Below are 14,156 nucleotides of genomic sequence, written 5' to 3' on the forward strand. Positions count from 1 at the left end.
GTCATATAGAAAATGAGATCAGAGCTAAGAACTTCACATGTACTAAGTTTCATTAAGCTCCTGTGCTATATAAAATCTCACTGAACCTGAACCTGGCCCAGGGAGGCAGAACACTGCATCACTGCAGAAGCGCGTGCCCACCTTGTCTGATATAAACATAGTGAGCACAGGTGGGCACTCGACATTCAGGGACATGCTTTTACAGTTTCTTCATGGGGGAGGCCTAGAGTGAGTAAAAAAATGACAGCGACAGAAAGGAGATAAAAAGGAGAGTTTTCCATAAAGTTTCATTGTATCACTTTACAAATTCATTTTTAATTATAGAGAAAAATGGACCTTGCAATAAAAAGACCCAATGACCTCGACCTTCATCAAATTATCAAATTAGCAATATAAATAGAGATAATGGGGTATGATCTGTTCCCTGATAGGATGAAGTAATGCTTTATCATCTACATACTAGGCTAAAGTCTTGAGCTTAGCACAAACTATGAAAAACTGACTAGAAAATTCAGAATGGGAAACATTCCACAAAAAAAGAGACAACAACAATAACAATAAACAAGCAAATGAAAACAAGCTTGGGCCCTTAAAAATGTAGTGTCATGAAAACTAACAAAAACAGCAAGGGAACTATTCTAGCTAGATTAAGAGATTTAAAAATTTCATGCCTGACCCTGGACTGATTTTGAATAGAATATTAAAAAGAAATAGCTATAAACACCATTGGCAACAACCGGGAGAAATAGAAATAACCCTTTAAGTTAGATGGTGTTTATGTAGTTATTTAATGTTTTTCTACTTTGAGAGAGAGAGAGAGCGAGCGCGAGCGAGCACTAGCAGGCTAGCAGGGAGGGGCAAAGAAAAAGGGAGACACAGAATCCGAAGTAAGCTCCAAGCTCCAAGCTGTCAGCACAGAGGCCAATGTGGGGCCGGACATCATGACCTAAGCAGAAGGTGGACGTTTAACCAACTGAGCCACCGCCCCAAGGTGATATTTTTTATTAATGCTAATTTTCTTTTTTTCTTTTTCTTTCTTCCTTTCTTTCTAATAGGCTCTGCACCCAACGTAGGGCTTGAACTCAAGATCCTGAGATCCAGAGTCTTGTGCTTTACCAGCTGAGCCAGCCAGAATCCCCATTCATACTGGTCTTCTTAGGTGTGATAATGGTATGAAGGTCAGAGAGGAGAATACCTTTTCCTTAGGATATTTACACCAAAATACTTAGAGATAAGAGTCGTCATTTTTGCAAGCTGTTTTTTTTAGTTTAGCAGAAAGAAAAGAAAAGAAAAGAAAAGAAAAGAAAAAAAAGAAAAGAAAAGAAGGAAGGAAGGAAGAAAAAAAAGAAGAAAAAAAGGAAGAGTGGATATGTAAATAAACTTGCAGAAGGGCAGGTTAACAAATATAATTCTAGAATGTCTAGAAGTTTAGAATTTGTTACTTAGATCCTATATGTTTGTTTATGCTTAAAATAGTTCATTAAAATATGAACTATTTATAGTTGCTGACTTAAAATAGTAAGAATATACATATTAGGAAAATACTTGGGCAAGTGACTAATGCATATAACTCGAATCTTATTAGGGAAACAAAAACATATATACTTAAAATTTTTTTAATGTTTATTCATTTTTGAGAGAGAGAGAGAGACAGACACAGAGGGTGAGTGGACGAGGGGCAGACAGAGAGGGAGACACAGAAACCAAAGCGGATTCAAGGCTCTGAGCTATCAGCACAGAGCCTGATACAGGACTCGAACTCACGAACCATGAAATCATGACCTGAAAAGAAGTCGGACACTTGACTGAGCCACCGAGGCACCCCAAAAGGTCAATCTTAAGGAAAATAACTGTTGTCTAATTTCGTTTAATTTCCATCAGGGGCCTAATTGACTCCAGAAGGTCCATGACACTGAGTTAAACCACGCCTTTTGTGAACAACCCTTCTCTGAGACCAGGGCAAATACTGGTGGGTATAAAAGCCACAGGAACTGGGAAAATCATGTTCTACCACCCGAAGTCACACAGCTCAGTCTCCTGCCATGTCTACACCCAGGTGTGCACCAGAAATACCAGAAAAGCTCACTGAACAGACAGAATGTTGGGGCCTACCTCATACTTGTTATCTACAGAATGAGACAGAATGTCTCATCTTCAGTAATATTTACCATTAAAAAAACAATTCCTTTGGAAGACTCCAAAGCACAGCTAGGTATAGGAATCATTAAGCAATTTAACTATCACAAGTTTTCCTAGAAAGAGCTAATTTCTACATGCTTAAAACATTCCAGAAAAAATACAGATTATTCATGTTTTTCACTAATAACATAAGAATAAATCTAATGCATTAAAAATTGAAGAGCTATTTGTGAATTTTTTTACCACCTATAATCTTTGCAATGCTGGACAGATAATTTTACTTCTTAGGCCCCCTCTGTATAAAAGGGCAATAATGGCCACGTCTATGAGGCAGCGAGCCCGCAATGAGGTACGTAACTCTATGTTTGTGACATACAGTCACTTTATAGATTTTATATTTGGGGAACCTACATCAAAAAGTGTATGTTGATAAGCATAGGAGCATGCGGAATAAGCAAGCGTGATGCTGTGACAGAAAAAGGACTCAGAATTTAAATCTGCATGTAAAATCTGACAAAATAAACAGAAACTGTGTTTTCTTTGACCTCTTCTTTCTTACAGTTTTCACTTGAGGATAAAAAAAATATTGTGGACCCTCTGAGTATGAACCTCAGGTAAAATGACCTATAAAGTGATTATACTAAGTGACAATAATTAATTATATTATATTAACATATTAAGGTATGTTAATACTCATTTCTCAGTGATTGACTTACAGTTAGTCCTTAATGAATATCATCACAAAAAATGTCAAAGGTGCCTGTTCAAGATAACATCTATGCAAGCTTGCACTTAGCTCCACTCTATAAGGTTTGAAGTTTCATTTTTTAAAAAATTTTTTTAAAAATTTATTTTTGATACAGAGAGAGAGAGATGGAGCATGAGAGGGGAGGGCAGAGAGAGAAGGAGACATAGAACCGGAAGCAGGCTCCAGGCTTTGAGCTAGCTGTCAGCACAGAGCCCGACGCAGGGCTCGAACCCACAAATGTGAGATCTGCCCTGAGCTGAAGTTAGAGGCTTAACTGACTGAGCCACCCAGGCGCCCCTAAAGTTTCATTTTTAAAATGTGGAATAGTGACAGTTTTGTTACATTTAAAGAGATGTTAGCAGGGAATAAAGGAGTGTTTGCTTTATAATGGGATGTTGTTAATTGTATCCTAACTATCACTGGTTTAAATATTAGGGCTGTTTTTATTTTATTTTTTTTCTTATCAATTTTGCAGAATTCTATTTAACTACACCAAATACCTATAGGATTCTAAGGGAATTCCCATGCACTTCACTTCCAGGTGTGCACAAATATTGAATAAAACAAATCAAATTCCCTACATTCTCAATGCCTTTATTAAAGAATCATCAGAATCCCAAGAATGCAAAGCTCACTTTGAAGGAAAGCTGGGGGAATAATGAAGTTTATATGAATATAAAATTTGCTCTTTTTTGTAAATATGCAAACACACTTTGAACAATCCAGTCTACATGAGAAAGTCTTAACACATTCACTCATTAGAATAAATTGCTTATTAAATTAAAAAATTAAATACATGCTTAAAGACTAGGCAGTGGGGAAGGAGTTGTTTAATCTTTTAAACACTGTGTAAAGCCATCTTGATACAAGCCAATAATTCTCAGCACGATTAAATGTAGAAGATGTGAAATCTCTTGGTTTGTGGAATCTTTTCTTTATAGCCCTTTCCACGGCAATCTCTGGTTAAGGCATACACAGGTGCCCTGTGGTTTATGTACCTCATCTTAGCAGACGCTTCGCCAATCATAAATTAAAGGAAGACTTTATTGCCTCTCATTTCTCTGACATTATTAGGCTTGTCACAGCACTGGATGCAGCATTTTATGAGATCTACTAAATCCCTCTTGGTTTTGTTACACATAACTCTATTGCTTTGCCATCAATAACTTCCTAAAATACACATACACACGATCATGTGTGCACATGTGTGTGTGCATGCACATCATGATTAGAACAAAAATTCCAGGACCTATTATGAGGGAACTACTTTAGAGGACTACACTGAAGTCTGATAAAAAAAAAAATCAGAATATCTTTGATCCTGTGGAATTGCTACTTGAATGCCAACCGTCTCCATGAAAATGCATGGTTCTATTCTCTTCCCCTTAAAGTTTAACGGGAGTCAACATTTATAATTCTTGGAATGCTTTCACTTCCATTATTAGGTTTACTGGAGTCAGAAGAGAACAAACAGAATGGATTTACTTTTGAAAATGTTCGTGTTCAAAAAAAGTGGACGAGATTTTCTATTTTCAGTACTGAACGCAAATAATATGGCATGGAACAAGATTTGTGTCGACCTTTAACTTGCTGTCTGCATGTTTTAATTCCAGCATCAGAGTATTTTTGAGATGTTTGAGGTGAAATAATGTTATTGACCCAAAAGGGTCAAAAGATTTTAAAGGGAATCAATTAATGATTATCCTATTGTGGTTAAGCTAGTTGTTTTCTCAAAACTATATCTCAGCTTCTTCAAGTATTGAATATTATTCCTGTTCAATATATTAATATATATATATTAACTAGTTGATGAAAAGAGAAACCCAGCCAATCTTTATTTTGCTAGCACATTTACACCACGATCTATGATGGAAAACACACGGAGATGCCGCAGTGTCTTACAGTAGTTGTGGTTCACTCATGTATACACGGCTTTACCTGGCACATGCGCTTCATCTTTGGGTGGACACATGTTCTCCTTTCTCTAAGGTAAACAGCAGTGATTCGGTTGCCAGATTATAATGGTAAGTGTATAGCTTCAAGAAAGTACCAAGCTGTTTTCCAAAGTGTCTGGAAAGTTTTACATTCCCAGCAGTGATGTGTGAGGGCTCCACATTCATCACAACACTTGGTATGGTCAGTCTTTTGAATCTTAGTCATGAAAGTGAATGTGTTGTGGTTGTAATCTGCATATGTCAGAGACTAACAGCGTTGAGCCTTTTTTCTTGTGTCTGTTTGCTGTTCATATGTCATCTTTTATCTTTTGCTCAATATTGTGATCACCCTGCTTGTTTTCTTGGTACAAAGTTGTAAGAATTCTTTTTTATTAAATTTATTTTTGAGAAAGCGAGCCAGAACATGAGTGGGTGAGGGGGAAGGGCAGAGAGGGAGACATGGAATCCAAAGCAGGCTCCAGGCTCCGAGCTGTCAGCACAGAGCCCAACTTGGGGCTCCAACTCATGAATCATGAGATCATGACCTGAGCCGAAGTTGGATGCTTAGCCACTGACTCACCCAGGTGTCCTGTATGATTCTTGATATATCTTGGATACAAGTGTTTTATCAAAAATTAATTTATTTTGAGAGGGGGAGGGGCAGAGAGAGATCAGGAAGAGACGATCACAAGCAGGCTCCGTGTTGTCAGGTGTCAGCCCCGATCTAGGGCTTGATCACATGAGCTGTGAGATCATGACCTGGTCTGACATCACGAGTTGGACACTCAACCAACTGAGCCATCCAACAGGTTCATTCTTTTTATGCCATGCCTAAAAACCTGTGCCTAACTTACAGACATTTGGTAGTATGCTTTTATATTTAGGTTTCTTGTCCATTTCTTGTTCCATTTTAAAATATGTTGTGTGATAAGGGTCTTGTTTCATTTCCTTGTGTATATACATCCAACTGTCCCAGCGGTAGTTGTGGATAAATTACCATGTTCTTACTGAATTTCCTTTACAATATTGCTGAAAATCAATTGTCCATATATGCGTGGGTCTCTATTTTAGATTCTCTCTTCTGTTCCATTAATCTATTTGTACTAATACCATATTGCCCTGAGTAATGTAGACTTACTTTGCTTTTTCTAAAGTTTTACATAAATGGAAGTATATAACATGCATCATCCAATCTTTTTTCCCTGATTTCTCTTGACATTATGGTTTTGGTGGAAATGCACATAGTTGCATAGGTCAGTAGTTTGTTTCTTCACATTTCTGGATATACTACAGACTGTTATAACTACAGTTAGTAGTTGCAGAATTTTTAGTTCTCTCTCTTACCTTCAAACATCCCCATGGCAGTTGAAAGAATTAGAAGAAAATGGAAAACAGCCAAGTAGGTTTCACAATTCCTACAAATCATCTTATGAGAAATACACGCAGAAATCAAAGAATAACAACAATAAAACAAATCAAAGAACAATGTAAAAAAGTATTGTTCAACAGCTGTGAAAAATTGGTTGATATTAAATTGCATGAACCTCTTGTGAATCGTGTCTTCCAGACTCTGTGAGTCTTTTCACTGAAAGTCTGGTGAAAGAGTACGGAAAAATGATATAAGTTGTGAGGATGTCAATGCTTGCCTAACATTCTTGACATTCTTGTTTTGCTTTGTGTCAGTCAAACTTTCCACAGGGTATCATTTTCCTTCTCCCTAAAAAGAATTCCTTTAACATTTCTACTAGTGCAGATATCCTGGTCAGGGGATCTCTAAGCTTTTGTTTGAAAATGTCTTCATATCACTTTCAGTTTTGAAAGACATATTAGCCACAACATATATACAACTCTAGCTTGACAGTTTTTTTTTTTCAATTTTTCAAAAATGCTTGTACATTATTTCCTGGCTCGAATGGTTTCAGATGAGAAATCTTCTGTCATTCTGATCTTTGTCTTTGTAATGTGTCTTTTTCCTCTGGCTGGTTTTAAGTTGTTTTTTGTTTTTTGTTGTTTTTTTTTTAATCACTAGTTATCAGTGATTAGTTTGTTTTTTGCTATCATTGTGGTATTCTTTATATCTCTTCTTTCATCTGTTCCAATTTTTGGAGCTATGCTTTTAATTTTCATCAGATTTGAAAATATTCTTACCATTACTTTTCCTTTAATTTAATTTTATTTTAGGCCTACCTGCCTGAATCACGGTCTCTAATGACACACTTCGTAGCAGATTGACTTTACCCCGTGACTCACTGTTGTGAATGTTCCCAGCTCTGTGTGAGCTCTGTGAATTGTTCAGTCTAATGTTTTCTAGTAGTTTTTCCTTGGACTTGGAAAATTTCATCCCACTCCTCCGCTGATCAGTTCTCAGCTAAGGATTCAGAGACCCTATGTCCAAATCTCTAGAATTGGCCCCTCCTCTCGGATGCCTCTTACTGAAATTTAGCCTTTTATTTTCTCAATGCAACGATACGATACTTCTATTGCCTGTGGCTTCTCCCTTTTCCAAAGCAAAGGGTCACAAAGAACTTTTAATTGGATTTGCCCACATGGATGGATTGAATAGGGAAATGAGCTATTTACATTGCTGAAAAAATGAGGCCTTTCCCTAAGCTCTTGAAATCTATGGAAAAACATTAAAGCTACATCAAATACACATTTGGCCAAATACCAAAAAGCCAAAAGAATAAAATCAATATTAAACCAAGGCTAAGGTCTGAAACAAATATCACGTCATAAAATGAAGTTCTTGGATACACAATCTAATCTAAATATTATTTTAAAATGCTATTATTAAGAAAATTTATTAGTAAGTATTTTGGCAGTCAAATTTTAGTACTGCAACATTAGATGACAGAAATAAACATTCTTCAGCATTGATATCACAATACTACTCATTTATAATATTAAATAGTATGTCGTTTGGACCTGAAAATTGGTGGAGGCAAATATATATTTTGGCTAGGTCTGCTGGCATTAAATGCTGCTGATGTTGCTGTTTTCAGTTAATTATTCAATTTTTCTTCATTTAAATAAAATGGACTTAATATACTAAATTAAGGCCCATACTTTTCTCCCTTTCTCCTCTTCTATTCCTGCATTCAAAGATTTGATCAGCAATAAAATTGAAATCTCACTGAAGCAATCCCACACGGTATGTGAACTGCCTGAAGAAAATAATTTTAGCATATTTTCAGCAGTAGATTCAAGCTGTTTTCTTCACTTACTTTTTTATTTGTAATAATCTTACAAGTACTTGCAGGTTTTCACAATCTCTTGAGTTAAATTTGTCCTTATATTTTATTTTTTTTTATTTAAACCTATGTTAATTGACATATAGTGTAATAATGATTTCAGGACTAGAATTTAGTGATTCATCACTTACATATAACAACCAGTGCTCATTCCAACAAGTGACCTCCTTAATGCCCCTGTCCAAGTTAGCCCATCCCTCCACCCAACACCCCTCCAGCAACCCTCAGTTTGTTCTGTATTTATCTATATTTCTCTGTTTTTATATTATTTTTGCTTCTCTTCCCTTATGTTCACCTTAAACACCACATATGACTGAAGTCATTTGATATTTGTCTTTCTCTGACTTATTTCGCTTAGCATGATACACTCTAATTCCATCCACTTTGTTGCAAATGGCATGAATTCATTCTTTTTGATTGCTGAGTAATATTACAGTGTGTGTGTGTGTGTGTGTGTGTGTGTGTGTGTGTATCTAACAAAATTTCTTTATCCATTCATCAGTCGATGGGCAGGTGGGCTCTTTCCATAATTTGGCTATTGTCGATAGTGCTGCTATAAACATTGGGGTGCCATGTGCCCCTTCAAAACAGAACTCCTATATCCTTTGGATAAATGTCCAGTGATGCAATTGCTGGATTGGAGGGTAGTTCTATTTTTACATTTTTGAAAAGTTTACAAACTGTTTTCCAGAGTGAACACACCAGTTTGCATTCCCACCAGCAAGAGCAAAAGTGTTGCTCTTTCTCTGTATCCTCGAAACGTCTGTTGTTGCCTGAGTTCTTAACGTTAGCTATTCTCACAGGCGTGAGGTGGTATCCCATCGTGGTTTTGATTTGTATTTTGCTGATAATGAGTGATATTGAGCGTTTTTTTTTCATGGGTCTGTCACCCATGTGGATGGTTTCTTTGGAAAAGTGTCTTTTCATGTCTTTTGCCCAGTTCTTCACTGAGTTATCTGGTTTTTGGGTGTTGATTTTGATTAGTTCTTTATAGATTTTGGATACTAACTCTTTGTCTGATATGTCAGATGCAAACATCTCCTATTCTGCCAGTTGCTTTTAGTTTTGCTGATTGTTTCCTTCAATATGCAGAGCTTTTTATTTTGATGAGGTCCCAATAGTTCATGTTTGCTTTTGTTTCCCTTGCCTCTGAAGACATGTCAAGTAAGAAGTTGCTATGCCTTAGGTCAAAGAGGTTGTAGCCTGCTTTCTCCTCTAGGTTTTTGATGGCTTCCCATTTTACATTTAGGTCTTTCATCCATTTGGAGTTTCATTTTTGCATGATGTAAGAGTAGCCCAGTTTCAATCTTCTGCATATTGCTGTCCAGTTTTCCCCGCACCGTTTAGGAGACTGTCTTTGACCACTGGATATTCGTTCCTGCGTTGTCAAAGATTAGTGGGCTGTATGTTTGTGGGTCCTTTTCTAGGTTCTCTATTCTGTTCCATTGATGTATGTGTCTGTTTCTGTGCCAGTACCACACTGTCTTGATGATTACAGCTTTGTAATACAGCTTGAAGTCTGGCAATGTGATGCCTCCAGCTTTGGTTTTCTTTTTTGGGATTGCTTTGGCTATTTGGGGTCTTACCTGGCTGCATACAAAATTTAGGAATGTTGGTTCTAGGTCTGTGAAGAATACTGGTGTTAATTTGATAGTGATTGCATTGAATATGTAGATTGCTATGAGTAATATTGACATTTTAACAGTATTTGTTCTTCCAATCCATGAGCATGGAATATTTTCCATTGTTTTTGTGTCTTCAATTTCTTTCATAAGCTTTCTACAGTTATCAGTGGATAGATTTTTCCCTTTTTGGTTAGGTTTATCCCTATGTATTTTACGTTTTTTGGTGCAATCGTAAATGGGATTGATTCCTTGATATCTCTTTCTGCTGCTTCATTACTGGTGTATAAATGCAACCAATTTCTGTACACTGAATTATATTCTGAGACTGCTAAATTCATGTATCAGTTCTAGCAGCTTTTTGGTGGTCGTTTGGGTTCTCCACATAAATGATCTTGTCTGCAAAGACTGAAAGTTTGAATTCCTCCTTGCTGATTTGGTTTCTTTGTGTTGTCTGATTGCTGAGGCTAGGAATTCTAACACTGTGTTGAAAAACAGTGGTCAGAGTGGACATTCTTGTCATGTTCCTGACCTTAATGGGAAAGCGCTCAGTTTTTCCTTATTGACAATGTTATTAGCAGTGGGTCTTGCATATATGGCTTTTATGATCTTGAGGTATGATCCTTCTATCCCTACTTTATTCAGGATTTTTATGAAGAAAGGATGCTGTATTTTGTTTTCTCTTCATCTCTTAAGAGGGTCATGTGGTTCTTATCCTCTCTTGTATTAATGTCATGTATCTCATTGATTACTTTGTGGATATTGAACCAGCCCTGCGTCCCAGGAATAAATCCCACTTGATGATGGTGAATAATTCTTTTAATGTATTGTTGGATCCAGCTGGCTAGTATCTTTAGTGAAAATTTTTGTATCCATGTTCATCACAAAATTGATCTATAGTTCTCCTTTTTAGTGGGGTCTTTGGTTTTGGAATCAAGGTAATTTTGCCCTTGTAGAATGGGTTTGGAAGGTTTTTGTTTTTTTTTCCATTTCTGTTTTTTGGAACAGTTTTAAAATAACAGGCATTAGCTTTTCTTTAAATGTTTGGTAGAATACCCCTAGATAGCCATTGGCAAAGGACTCTTGTTTGTTGGGAGATTTTTGATTACTGAGTCAATTTATTTACTGGCTATGGGTCTGTTCCAATTTTCTATTTCTTCCTGTTTCAATTTTGGTAGTTTATAAGTTTCTAGGAATTTGTCCATTTCTCCCAGACTGCCCAATTTGTTAGCATATAATTGCTCCTAATATTCTCTTACTATGGTTTGTATTTCTTCAGTGTTGGTTGTGATCTCTCCTCTTTTCATTCATGATTTTATTTATTGGGTCTTTTCCTTTTTGCTCTTTGATCGAGTGGCTAGCGGTTTATCAATTTTGTTAATTCTTTCTTTTTTTTAATGTTTTAATGTTTTATTTATTTTTGATACAGAGAGAGACAGAGCATGAGAGGAGGAGGGGCAGAGAGAGAAGGAGACATAGAACCAGAAGCAGGCTCCAGGCTCTGAGCTAGCTGTCAGCCCAGAGCCTGATGCGGGGCTCAAACCCATGAATGTGAGATCTGACCTGAGCTGAAGTCGGAGGTTTAACTGACTGAGCCACCCAGGCGCCCCTGTTAATTCTTTCAAAGAGCCAGCACCTGGCTTCATAGATCTTTTCTCCTGGTTTTATTTGTTGTTGTTTTGTTTTGTTTTTATTTCAAGATCACTGTTTTGTGGTCTAATCTTTATTATTTCCCTTATTCTGCTGTTATGAGATTTATTGATTGTTCTTTTTCCAGCTCTTTTATTTGCTAAGTTAGGTTAGGTATTTGAGACCTTTCTTCCTCTTTAGGAAGGCCTGTATTGTGATATACTTCCCTCTTATAACTGCTTTTGCTGCATCCCAGAGCTTTTGGGCTGCCGTGTTTTCATTTTCGTTGGTTTCCATGTACTTTTTAATTTCCTCTTTAATTTATTGGTTAACCCATTCATTCATTTTTTTATTAAAATATTTAATGCTTGTTTCTTTCTGAAAGAGAGAGAGAGAGAGAGAGAGAGAGAGAGAGAGAGAGAGAGAGGCAGAGAGAGAGGCAGAGAGAGAGGCAGAGATAGAGAGAAAGCACACCCAAGTGGGGAAGAGGCAGAGAGAGTGGGAGACACAGAATCTGAATCAGGCTCCAGGCTGAAAGCTGTCAGCACAAGGCCTGACACAGGGCTCAAACTCATAAACCATGAGATCATAACCTGAGCTGAAGTCAGACGCTTAACCAACGGGGCCACCAGGTGCCCCTACTAACCCATTCATGCATTGGTATAATGTTCTTTAATCTCTAAGTATTCATGGTATTTGCTAATTTTTTTCTTGTGATTCATTTCTCGTTTCATAACATTGTGGTCTGAAAATATGCAAGGTATGATCTTGATCTTTTTGTACTTGTTGAAGGTTACTGTGTGTCCCTGTATGTGACCTATTCTAAAGAATGTTCCATGTGCACTCAAAAAGAATGTATGTGTTGTTGCTTTAGGATGAAATATTCTGATTATATCTGTTAAATCCATCTGGTCCAGTGTGTCATTAAAAGCCAGGGCTTCCTTGTTGATTTTCTGTTTAGATGACCTGTCCATTGCTATAAGTGGGGAATTGAAATCCCCTAGTATTATATCATTATCAATGAGTTTCTTTATGTTTGTGATAATCGATTTATATATTTGAGTGTTCCATGTTGGGGCTTAATATTTACTATTGTTAGATCTTGGTGGATAGACCCCTTAAATTTGATATAATGTCCTTCTTTATCTTTTATTACAGTCTTTATTTTAAAATCTAGTTTGTGTAATATATTATGGCTATTCCAGCTTCCTTCTGACATCCATTAGCATGATAGGTGGTCCTCAATTCCCTTACTTTCAATCTGCAGTTGCCTTTAGGTCTAAAATGTGATAGCACATAGATGGGCCCTGTTTTTTTTTTTTAATCCATTCTGATACCTTATGTCTTTTGATTGGAGAATTTAGTCCATTGACATTTAGAGTAAGTACTGAAAGATATGAAATTAGTGCCGTTGTGTTGCCTATAGTTTCTGGTGATGTTCTCTGATCCTTTTTACTTTTTAGTTTTTGTTGCTTTTGGTGTTTTTTGTTTTGTTTCATCTTTTCTCCACTCAAAGAGTCTCCCTTAAAATTTCTTGCAGGGCTGGTTTAGTGGTCATGAACTCTAGTTTTTGTTTGTCTGGGAAATTATCTCTCCTTCTATTTTGAATGACAGCTTTCCTTGATAAAGAATTCTGGGCTGCAAATGTTTCCAATTCATCATGTTGACCATATCTGGTCACTCCTTTCTCGCCTGCAAAGTTCCTTTCTCCTTTTTGTTTGTTTTTTTCTTTTAATGTTTCTTTATTTTTGAAGGACAGACATAGCATGAGCAAGGCAGGGACAGAGAGAGAAGGAGACACAGAATCCAAAGCAGGCTCCAGGTTCTGAGCTGTCAATACAGAGCCCAACACGGGGCTCGAACCCATGAACCGCAAGATCATTACCTGAGCTGAAGCTGGATGCTTAACCAACTGAGCCACCCAGGTGCCTCTGGCCTGCAAAGTTTCTGTAGATAGTTCTACAGTGAACCTGATCTGTCTTCTCTTATAGATTAAGGACCTTTTTACCCTTGTTGCTTTCATATTTTTTTCCTGTCTGTGTATTTTGTGAATTTGAGTATGATGTGTCTTGGTGATGGTTGATTTTTGTTGAATCTAATGGGAGTTCTTTGTACTTTTGGTTTTGATATCTCTGTCCTTCCCTGATTAAGAAAGTTTTCCACTATAATTTGCTCACATAAACTTTCTGCCTTTTTCCCTCTCTCTTCATCGTTTGGGACTCCTATGATTCACATGTTATTCCTTTTTAATAAGACACTGAGATCTCTAAGTCTTGTATTGTGCTCTTTTGCCTTTGTTTCCCTCTTTTTTTCTGCTTCATTATTCTTTATAATTTTATCTTCTGTATTGCTGACTTGCCAGTCTGATTCACCCATCCTTGCCTTCATGAGATCCAAGATTGTAACGTGGTTACGGCATTTTAAATTTCGTCCTAATTTTACCTCTTTTATCTCTGCAGAAAGGGATTTTATCCTTTTTTCAACCCCAGCTCTTATTCTTATTATTGTGGGTCTAAATTCTAGTTCAGATATTTTGTTTATACCTGTGTTGATTAAGCCCCTGGCTGTCATTTCTTCCTATTCTTTCTTTTGGGGTGAATTCCTTCATTTTGCATTTTGGAGAAAGAAAAATTAATAAAATAAAAATTAAAAATTGAAAAATAAAAAGAAAACAAAAATCAAAGAAAGGAAGGTAGATCCTAGGTATGTTTTGGTCTGCTTATTGAAAGAAGTTTGAAAGAACAGAGAAACAAAGGGGGGGGGGAAGAAAAAAAGGTAAGAAAAATTGAAAAATTAAAACAATTTATATAATAAAATAGACTAAGATGAAAGA

Source organism: Suricata suricatta, chromosome 12, assembly GCF_006229205.1.
Source record: "Suricata suricatta isolate VVHF042 chromosome 12, meerkat_22Aug2017_6uvM2_HiC, whole genome shotgun sequence".
NCBI lineage: Eukaryota > Metazoa > Chordata > Mammalia > Carnivora > Herpestidae > Suricata > Suricata suricatta.